Below are 11,263 nucleotides of genomic sequence, written 5' to 3'. Positions count from 1 at the left end.
GGGCAACATGTATGAGCAATCAGACAGTTTTCAGACAGATCAATTTGTAGATAGTAGCAACCACATATTAGCTACAAATTAATTTGGAGATAAAAACAAACCCATTGCTCACCTTTGAGTGTGGCCATTCAAAACAGCTATAATCAATGCTGTGCTTGCTTTAAGACGTAACTGCAATGTCCCCCTGTTTGAATCTGACTGGGGACTTTTGTGTCACCTCTCTTTCTGCACATTGTAGCATTCACAAAGAAGACAATGTCATTAATTAACAACATTTACAGCAGCTGCAGCACATACCTTGTTGGCAGGTGCATTAACAGAATTCCTCAAACACAGTCAACAGTTTAGCTTCTCTTCTAAATGGTAAATAAAGGTAATTGATCTGATGAACGTAACCATGGCAAGAGAACTTACAGTGTGCTTCGTGCTGCATTACAAGTTAACTCCTAAACTAACTAGTTAAGAAATTGGTGAGGATTTTAACACAACTTTGTCATGTTAAGGATGACAATCCACTGTGAGGTATCCTGACATAGAAAATAAGGGACTCTGGAGTACATTACAGTAGTATTCACATGACAATAGTTAAAGGAAAAATTTATTTTTTGCAATTCATTTCTGCATGAAGCATACACAAGAGATTCTAGTAATTGCAAGAATGATGTACCAATTGTAGTTCTCAACTGAAGGGTGTAATATCATTCTGCCAAATATTCACACAGGAACACAGTGCCGCCTGTTTACCTAATTAAAGCTCCCCTCACACACAGCTTATAGCTGTTGACAGATGAAAACCACATCCCCTTTTTTTAAACCTGTTTTGGAAATGATTCAATGCCAAACACCCAAAGGGTCATGAAACTTACTCCACACATTAACAGCCTCACAAAGTTTAAATTCAATTAAGAAAAAATACAAAAATTTTGTTGGACATTCTTCTGTGACAGCTGCATTATTCACTTGGACACTGTGTTAAAGGAAACCACAAGTAATCACTTACAAGTTGTCACTCACAGCCTAAAATAGGTTACTGGTCATTCATTATCTAAGCCTGAAGCAGTAAAACACCTTTCCTCACAATGGAAATCAATCTCTCTTCTCTTATGTAATGTCTGTATTTGTGATGATGATGATGATGATGATGATGATGATGATGATGATGATGATGATGTATCACTGTCAATAAGACCAGCATGTATTGACTGGTTTAGCAATTAAGCTTGTGGAAGCAAAATAACCTTAAGTCAGGGGAGAAGACTTTAGGTAATTAATGACTGAGCGACACTGAATGAGAAAGATGCAGGGATGGAGACACTTTCTTCCTGTCCTGCCCAGTCCTTGTGTATACTTCCTGATTCATCCTGGTCCCTGGTCTAATTGCAATAAATCTGATTAGGCATTTTATTCTAACGGGTTGTGTGTCATTTCATTCAATAAAGAGCTATTAAAGATGGTGAAGCAGACCATGGCTTTTTTGAGGAGCAGTTTATATTACGACAGAGGAGGTTAAATAAAAGTGGATGATGCAGCACAGCTAATAAGTTACCATCGCTTCCTCCATAATGGAATATCAGTTGCCTAAAAATTCACAAGTCAAAGTTCAAAGTTAACCTCAATGCGAAAAATAGGACTTCACAGTGATTCTATAAGAATGAATATTACAAAACAACAAAGCGATGAGCTCCAGCATATTCAATCACAGTATTTTGGTTTCTGATGAACCATTTTCTAGAGGTGAAGAGACGTCACTATCCATATCTGTATCTGTTCAACCCACAATATTCTCTGTATATAGATAGAAGACCAAAAGTGGGCATGGTTTATACAGGAAGTCATGTTTAAGCAGGAAAATATTGTATTTTCTAACCTAATGATCATTGGCAATGCAATTGTTTTGTCTTGAAAGCATCAGATTGATTTAATGCATACTGTAATTTTCATTAGTCTGTTTAATTTTCATTTTTAACTAAACTTTTATGAACTTTCTGAATCTCACCAGCACCCCTACCTTTATATAAAATGGCCTTCCTCTGTATAGCCTCACTACAGCCTACCAGAAAAGAGACAAAAACAAATACATTTAAACAGAAATGACAAACAGTAAATAAAGAGAGCTATGGACTCACAGCGGGTGCAACAAGCAATATTAGGGCGGGATCACATGTAAAGGTCCTAAATGGAACCAATGTTATGGTGGTGTGGTGTGGGGACTGAGTGGACCCAAATGCAATCCTCAGGTTTAACTCGTTTTATTAAGGAGAAAAGGGGTGAGGTACTGGAGTTGAGGGAGAGGTGGATGCCAGGGAAAAGCAGGCACGGGGAACCAAGGAGACGGAGAACAGAGTGCCGGGGGACACTGGGGCTGAGGAAGAGAGGAGGCACGGGAGAACTGGGAGGACAATGTGGGGGAAGCCCAAAGGGAGAGGGCAGGTGAGCGAGCCCAGCTGACTAGGCAGAGGACAAGGGTGAGTGAACCTGGGGAGAGACAAACAGAAGGACAGGGTTAGTGACACAGCGGAGACAAAACACAGGGAAATAGGCAAGATGCTAAATACGTGTGGGAACTTGAGTGATCAGGTGGCACCGGGTTTGGAGCAACAATGATCAAGCAGGGGTTGACTGGAGAACCGGGGTAGAAGAACTGTTGGAGATGAGGCTGATTGCTGGCAGGTGTGGCAGGCAGAGGAGGTGGCTGACGAGGTGCAGGTGCTGGTCGTTGGCTGGGCTCAGGAGCGGAGGGAGAGAGAGAGAAAGCACACACAGGGGAGGAGACAAAGTGAGGCAGGCAGAACCGGGCAGAACAGAGAAAACCAGGGAAAATACAGAATCACAGACAAAAAAGGAGAAAAAGCCAGTACACTCACTGTCACCCGGGCTGCCACCACAACAACCAACCCGAGGACGTAGATTGTTTCAGTTTTCCAGTTGGAGCTGTTTGTCTTCTCAAAGGCAAAACTCAAACAGTGAAAAAATTGAAAAGCCATGTGGTGGAAATGTCTTTGATTATTGGCCATACAGTTGGTGGGTAAAAAGACATCAAACCCCACCAAAGCTCTGCAAAGCTCTACAGAGAGAAATGGTCAGAAATAGCAGAAAGGACTCACACACCTCACTGAAAATCCTCAGCCATGTAGCAAATATAGAAATCACTGCTGGAGGATCCAAACCCTGCATGCATCAGTTGGTCACACAACAAAGTAGTTGCGTTTGATTTGTGTCATTTAGCATGCTCGCCTGGTGATGCATTAAATCAGTGATTAATTAAAGTCAATAATACTGAAAAAATACCCATAATGACAACATCCTTCATTTTTGTGCAATGTTGTAGCCACTGTTCACAAACCACTAGGCCAAGCCCTGGTGAGACTGCATGCTGGAGCTCTGCCCTCCTTCAGCCGCAGATGCACCATCAGCTTCAGACAGGTGAACTGAGCCACCAGCAGCTTCTTCTCTGTTGCAGCTGCTGATTTAACACCTTTATTTAGTTTGATTCTCACATGGTTTATCACATTCCAAGCTTTGTTCCCCCAGATAATAAAATAACGAGCAACTTTAGGTATCGGTTTCCATTGTTTGTCTACGAATGTAATGCATTTTAACACAAAAAAGTATCACGTGTGCGTAGGCCAAACCCCTCAATTAAATGAAGAAACAGTGTTCACAGTTGTTCATGAAGAATATCTATTTTTCTTATATTATTATGGTACTAAAGCTTAAATTGACACTCTAAGTCTTTGGGAGAAAAAGAAAAAGTTGCTACCATTTAACAGAAGTGGAGAGTGAGTGTTGGTGGGAGTGTCCCTTCTGCTGGGTGCTAAGGTGGAGAGAGGGCTAGAAAAGTAGCCACTGACACGAGGGCGACAGGGTGTGACAGACTGCAGGGCGCACAAGTAGGACTCTTTCACTTTCTTACACACAAAGACACACACACACACACACACACACACACACACACACACACACACACACATGCATGCATGCAAATGTACCTATCAGATCAAATAGCCATTCCACTTTATTATAAGGCACCCTTTACAATGGGCTAATAGGTTTTAACTTCTGGCTTTATCAATGGTTAATGTATCAGTTTTCAGCCATTAATTTGTGAAAATGCTATTTTTCCTTTCTATTTGGAAATAATGTAGTTATAAATGTTGCTAATCCACTAATAAATGCTTAATAAGTTGTTAATAAATGGATTTTGGTCCACAACATCTTAACATTTAACGTTAATAAGTAGTTTATGAATTCTTCATGAATTCATAATGAGCCAATAATAAAGACAACATTTGGGTTGCCAGTTACGAAAAATTATAAAGCTTATTCTAAAGTAATAAACTCAGGCCCTTTATCAGCGGTGTTCTACTAAGTTATCTAAGCTTTTCACAAGGTCAGTATATATTTAACGGTTCTTTCTAATGAATTAATAAACAAAGCAAGTTATGCACTAGCTAAAAGTATTATTTTGTTTACAACCCAACAAATTTTAAATAATTAATAAATGCTTAATTGATTAAACTGACATCAATAAAGCAAATAGTCTTAACTGTAAAACCTTTGTAAAGGATGACTTGTTATAAAGTGGTACCAAACTACCAAACGATTGTTACACAACACATATCACACACACAATATAAATTGTTGGTTGGCGAAAGATTAAACGCACACACAAATGAAAACTTGTGCACAGATATTTCTGACACTGCATTCTGACACATTCTCTAGCACACAAAATGGAAATACCTGAATGGACATGCATACTCACACACACGCATGCATGGACTGCATAAAGCTGGATAAATAAAGCTGCCTTTATCTGAAGAGCACTTACCAGCACTGACTACCTGGAGCATCTGTGCTCCATTAGATGTACCTGCTGCTCACAAATGCATTTCTGCCTCAACATGTGGTCAGTTTGATAATTTTTTTCTGATGTCTTCGTTTGAAACCACCTGCCGACAAGATACGCCAGTCCGGCATTGAGAGCACTTTAAACTGCGAGGACACAAACAGCCTCAGCATGGACATCGGAAACTTTCCTCAGGGTGTCAGCAAGTTCACTGAACCATTCTCAATTGTATTTGACAAATTTGTCACTGAGCCTGAGGTTAGGATGTCTATCAAGACTGATGTTTGCATGTTCAGACAAATGCTATTTTTTAGACACAACTTTCAAAGAGTCAATACAATATCATTCAATATTATTAATGCATAAACACATACAAACCTACTGAAGTACATCAGGGCTCAGTTAAATACTTAAATTATATTAGGTGTGTGTTTGATCTGTCAGATATTAAATTGGCCTTTTAGGAACTGATGCTTGTTGGTCATGGAGTTTCATATACTGTAGCTACACGGCACTAATTCCACATATTATACCCAAGTCTTCACTCCACTGTACTAAAAGTACACACACGCCTCACTGGTTGTCCAGAACTCCTCCCTGGGGGGTCACAGTGGCAAGGAGGGAAGCATTTCGCGCTTGACCTTCCCCTCACAGCTTTGTGAGCCCCTTCACTCCCGCCTTGATTCTCTTGACCTACTTGGTCATTGCAGAGTAAGCCACGTATTATACTAGCCCAGTAGCATGCTCTCTGTCTACACAGAGATACACATCTGTCGGTTGGTTTCTCCCTTTGCAGGGCTCTTCAGCATTGGCCTCTGACTAATGTAAAAGTGTAGAGATAACAGTTTAATCCCTTTGTGCCAAATGTTGTTTTTGATCGCTCACTGAATTCTGGGAAATAGGTTGCCCAGACTGTCCAATCCTTTTGTTTTTGTTTTTTTTATGCAAATCTCTTGGGATCTCTCATGTGTTTTCACATGTGTGGAGGGCTACAACGTTCACATCAGTTTATGTGGGGATGACTTTCTTTGAAAGCACACGCAGTCCTGGGAAAAAAAGACAATCACAGAGATGTAGTTCTATAGTATCTCACAAAAGTGAGTACACCCTCACATTTTTGTAAATATTTGATTATATCTTTTCAAGGAACAGCATTGAAGAAATGACACTTGTGAGTGTACAGCTTGTATAACACTGTAAATTTGCTGTCCCCTCAAAATAACACATCAGACAGCCATTAATGTCTAAACCCTGAGTGAAAATGTCCAAATTGGGCCCAATTAGCCATTTTCCCTCCCCGGTGTCATGTAACTCGTTAGTGTTACAAGGTCTCAGGTGTGAATGGGGAGCAGGTGTGTTAAATTTGGTGTTATCACTCTCACATTCCCTCATGTTGGCCACTGGAAGTTCAACATGGCACCTCATGGCAAAGAACTCTGTGAGGATGTGAAAAAAGAATGGTTGCTCTACATAAAGATGGCCCAGGCTATAAGAAGAATGCCAAAACCCTGAAACTGAGCTGCAGCACGGTGGCCAAGACCATAGAGCGGTTCAACAGGACAGGTTCCACTCAGAAGAGGCCTCGCCATGGTCAACCAAAGAAGTTGCTCAGTGTCATATACAGAGGTTGTCTCTGGGAAATAGACGTATGAGTACTGCCAGCATTGCTGCAGAGGTTGAAGGGGTGGGGGGTCAGCCTGCAGTGCTCAGACCATACGCCGCACACTGCATCAAATCGGTCTGCATGGCTGTCGTCCCAGAAGAAGCCTCTTCTAAAGATGATGCACAAGAAAGCCTGCAAACAGTTTGCTGAACACAAGCTGGCTAAGGACATGGATTACTGGAACCATGTCCTGTGGTCTGATGAGACCAAGATAAACTTATTTGGTTCAGATAGTGTCAAGCATGTGTTGTGGCAACCAGGTGAGGAGTACAAAGACAAGTGTGTCTTGTCTACAGTCAAGCATGGTGGTGGGAGTGTCATCATCTGGGGCTGCATGAGTGCTGCCGGCGCTGCGGAGCTACAGTTCATTGAGAGAACCATGAATGACAACATGTACTGTTCGGTTCAGTTCATTTATTATTATCCCAAATGGGATACTTGACTTGCAGTCAGGGCACAAGATAAAACATACAAGGATCAGAATAAACACCACAAATACACAAAAGATGCACAAACAAAAATAAAAGAAAAAAATATATAATCAGTACATATAATACACTATAAATAGGCCTACATTAAAAACATAAAACAATCTCTAAATAAGATGCTACCTGAGACGATTTAGCAGGGAACAAAGGAATTTTTGCTCCTATTGCACGTTAATCGTGGAACTCTAAATCTACGACCTGAGGGAAGAGTTACAACTCTTAGAATAAAGAGGATGGTTTTTGGAGTCTAATATAGACTGGGACTTACGGAGAACGTGCTGGTCAAAGATAGCAGTCAAGGCAGACTGTGAGACACTTATAACCTTACCAGCTAGCTTCACATTATTGTTTAGGTGATTTTTGTCCGTAATGTTCAGGTTTCCGTACCAGCAATCATAGAAAACGTAAGAACAGATTCAATAAAAGACTTTGCCACACATAATTGTCTTGTCAAGATCAAAAACATTTAACTTCCTGAGACATTGCTGACCCTTATTTCAAATGGCATCAGAATTAGTATCAAATTTCAGATCACTCTAAATGATTGTTCCTATATTTATACTGTTATACAAATTCAATACCAGTTACTTTAATGAAGGTCTGAGACGGTGGTTTGGATGATTTCCTTCTGAAATCAATGATCATATAATTCTACTGTGACACACTGAGGCAGAGCATGATCCCCTACCTTTGGAGATGGGCCGCAGGGCAGTATTCCAACATGATAACGACCCCAAACACACCTTCAAGATGACCACTGCCTTGCTAAAGAAGCTGAGGGTAAAGGTGATGGACTGGCCAAGCATGTCTCCAGACCTGAACCCTATTGAGCATCTGTGGGGCATCCTCAGAAGGAAGGTGGAAGAGTGCAAGGTCTCTAACATCCACCAGATCCATGATGTCGTTATGGAGGAGTGGAAGAGGACCCCAGTGGTAACCTTGGCAGTGGTTTAGACATTAATGGCTGTGTGATGTGTTATTTTGAGGGAACAGCAAATTTACACTGTTATACAAGCTGTACACTCACTACTTTCTATTGAAGCAAGGTGTCATTTATTCAGTGGTGTCACATGAAAAGATCAAATATTTACAAAACGTGAGGGGTGTACTCACTTTTGTGAGATACTGTACAGTACATAACAATTCAACACTGCACTTATTATTAATACTATAATATTATACAACACTTCCCTATTATTAATATTAATATTAGAACTGTTTGTCTGTGGTGGTAACTGGAAGGATAATCACTTGGTAATTTTTTGTTACTGTTGTTTGTTGTTATTCATCATGTGCTGTGCCTCTGATGGTGATATGCCATTATGTGTATACTGTGCACAGTCTTTCTTTGTGCCAAGCTCTGGGGATTCCCCTCCCTTTCCTCATTCTTTCTCACCCTCCCTCACCCCTCTACACCCTGAGAGGAGGTGGATGGAGCGTCAGCAGCATCCAGAGCTGCTGTTTCTCCCCCCGGCGAGCACCACTTAAGGCCTCCTGTCTCACACTGCACCCCCGCTAGTAGTTTGGGAACCATTTTCTACTCAGATGAGCGCAAACAAAGACATGCATGTGCGGGATTGAGGGAAGAGGGAGGCCGGAGGGAGGCAAGAGGGAGGCAGGAGGAGGAGGAGGCCATTGGTGTGTTTGGTAAACAGAGAGAAAGCCACAGGGTGCGGCTACTCAGGAGGAGAGGAAGAGGGGAAGAGGAAGTGGAGGAGAGGGAACGCGAGAAAAGGGACAGAAGGGAATCGTACACTGAGGTATGACTGAGTCGGAAGCCGGTAAAGAGTTGAGTAAAGGAAATTGCAGGGGCTTCCATGTCACAATCCGCAGTTGAGTTGATCACAAAGGAAGGGGGTGGCACACCTGGCACTAAACAAACACATATGTATACACAAGACACACAGCTGGAGCTGTGCAAAGTGCTCTATTTGGCATGCATGCATCCTCCTGCACATGCAACTGAAACCATCAGATGGTAGAAAATGCAATCAGAACAAAAAACAGAACTCATTCATTCCCAAACTCAGCAGTCATAAAAGCATCGCTCCTGCCACTATACACTCCAGATAAAGTGTGCACATCCCTTAAAGACACTCTGTAAGCTCTTCAGTGTGACCCTGAGCCTTGCTCTATTCTTATATCAAAGCCCACACACTCCCAGTTGACCTAGCTCTTCCCCCTGACCCTGTTGTTTTATTTCAGCCCTAATAACTCTCCTAATTAAAGCCCCTTCCTATTATTTTTCCCTCCACTCCCCTGTAAAAGGCCTGGGTTTCAAAGTGCTAATAAAATAAACTGGAGGGGGCCCATTTCTTTATTTGTATGTGTGTGAAGAGTGTGAGGGAGAAGGAGGCAGGGAAAGGAGGGGGAGTTGGAAGGACAGAGGTTTTAGGTTCAGAGGGGGGTAAAAGAAACATAGGTCAGTGGAAACAAAGGAGCGCGAGACCCCGGGGTCAAGCTGCCTGGTGTCCACAGTCACTGGGCTGGCGTTGTTGCAGGGCGAATGGCCCCGCTTGTATAATCGCCGGGGTATGTTTTGTCCACAAGTGTAGGATAGAATATATCATGGCGCTGCTGACAGATGAACAATAGATCACGTTTTGTGGAAGTCCGAATGGAGCCTTTGCAGCTCCTTTCAGTTGGCTGGTACATCTGGAAGAGCCAAGATTAATCCTGTGTTTACAGGCCTCGTGTATGGCTGACCCTTCTGATCCCGAACTGCAGCTTCAACAATATCGCTCATGGGTTAATATGGGACTCAAATACACCCTAAAGAGGTGGCATCAGTGAATCATCCTCTTAGAATCAAATGGGATACAATCAATACAAAAGTGTTGCATGTTGTTGGGACATTACCAACAACTGACTGTTTTCAGTTGGACAGAAAGTCAACCAAGACTGCAGAGTCTGCAGCCACTTCAGCAGCTCTATGCTAACATGCTCACAATAACAATGCTAACATGCTGATGTTTAGTGAATATAATGTTGACCATGTTTACCATCTTAGTTTTACATGTTAGCAGGAACACTTGCTAATTAGCATTAAACATAAAGTACGGCTGAGGCTTGTGGGAATGTCGGTAGTTTCGCTGGTATTTGGTCATAAACCAAAGTATTTTTCAAATTATGACCTGATGGTGGCAGTAGAGGAACAGTTAATGGATGACCAAAGTTATTACAATACATCCTGAGGGGAACATGACTATCTGTAACAAATTCCATGAAAACTCATTCAATAGTTTGAGATGGTGGAGCTAGAAGACAAGTCAGTAGATCACAAACATTTATATACGTCATCTAAAACTAGGGTACAGCAGGTGCAAAGTGACACCACTGCCCACATGAGAAAACCTGGTGCTAATCTTTTTTTTTTTTTTTTATGATATTTGAAGCTCAGCTATAAATGTGCTCAATCTCTGTTAACTCACTCTTCAGTTTTATGATGATAAACATGTCAGGGTGTAGTTTTATAAGTGCGGCTAGGTCTTTCTGCAACGACTATAAAAACAGCTACGTGAATGTCATATGCTTCATGTGTCTGCTGTGTGTTCCTACAGTAAATGCTGGCTGTCATTCAAATTCCACAGAATATTCTAAACACTGGCGTTGGAATAACTTACAACCTCTTGATTAAAAACGTCAGCAGAGTAATACCCAAGGGGAAAACCAATGACATAATATGGTGATATGATAATAGTTTCAGGCTGTGCATTAAATATAAACATGATAATATAGGGTGTTGAGTAATCCTCCTCAAGACACAGTGCTAAAGAAGGAGCAAAAAGAAAGTCATGTGTCAGGGTTCAGCCATAAGCAACAGGAAGCCCTGGGAAAGCTGAGGGAAGATTTGGGGGAATCATTACACTAAGAGAGGGAACATGGAGCACGGCTGTTTAAAATACTGACTGAAAGTTGATAAGAGGTCAAAAGACGTTTATGAGGAGAAAGGGGCTTAAGGCAAAGGGTAACTGTGCAAACTGGGTCATAGCTTGCACTGAAAATTATTTGATTGACAGCGAGTATAGAAGGGGGTGCAAAAGGAATGAGGCACAGGTTCAAAGCTAGCGGGTAGGAGTGGGAAGATCAGAAAGGTTGAGCTAAAAGGTTGAGAGGGAGTTGAGAGAACGTATACAGGGAGCCCAGAAAGAAAGCCTTGAAAGAGCCTTATCTGTGACCCATCTGTCTTGACATGCACGCTCCCCTGGTTAGTGCCCCGGAGGGGAGGGAAGGGGAGCTGAATGTATGTCAGTAACTGAATGT

The sequence above is a fragment of the Micropterus dolomieu genome, linkage group LG03, assembly GCF_021292245.1.
Source record: "Micropterus dolomieu isolate WLL.071019.BEF.003 ecotype Adirondacks linkage group LG03, ASM2129224v1, whole genome shotgun sequence".
Lineage (NCBI taxonomy): Eukaryota > Metazoa > Chordata > Actinopteri > Centrarchiformes > Centrarchidae > Micropterus > Micropterus dolomieu.
Note: the sequence above shows the minus strand (reverse complement) of the source record.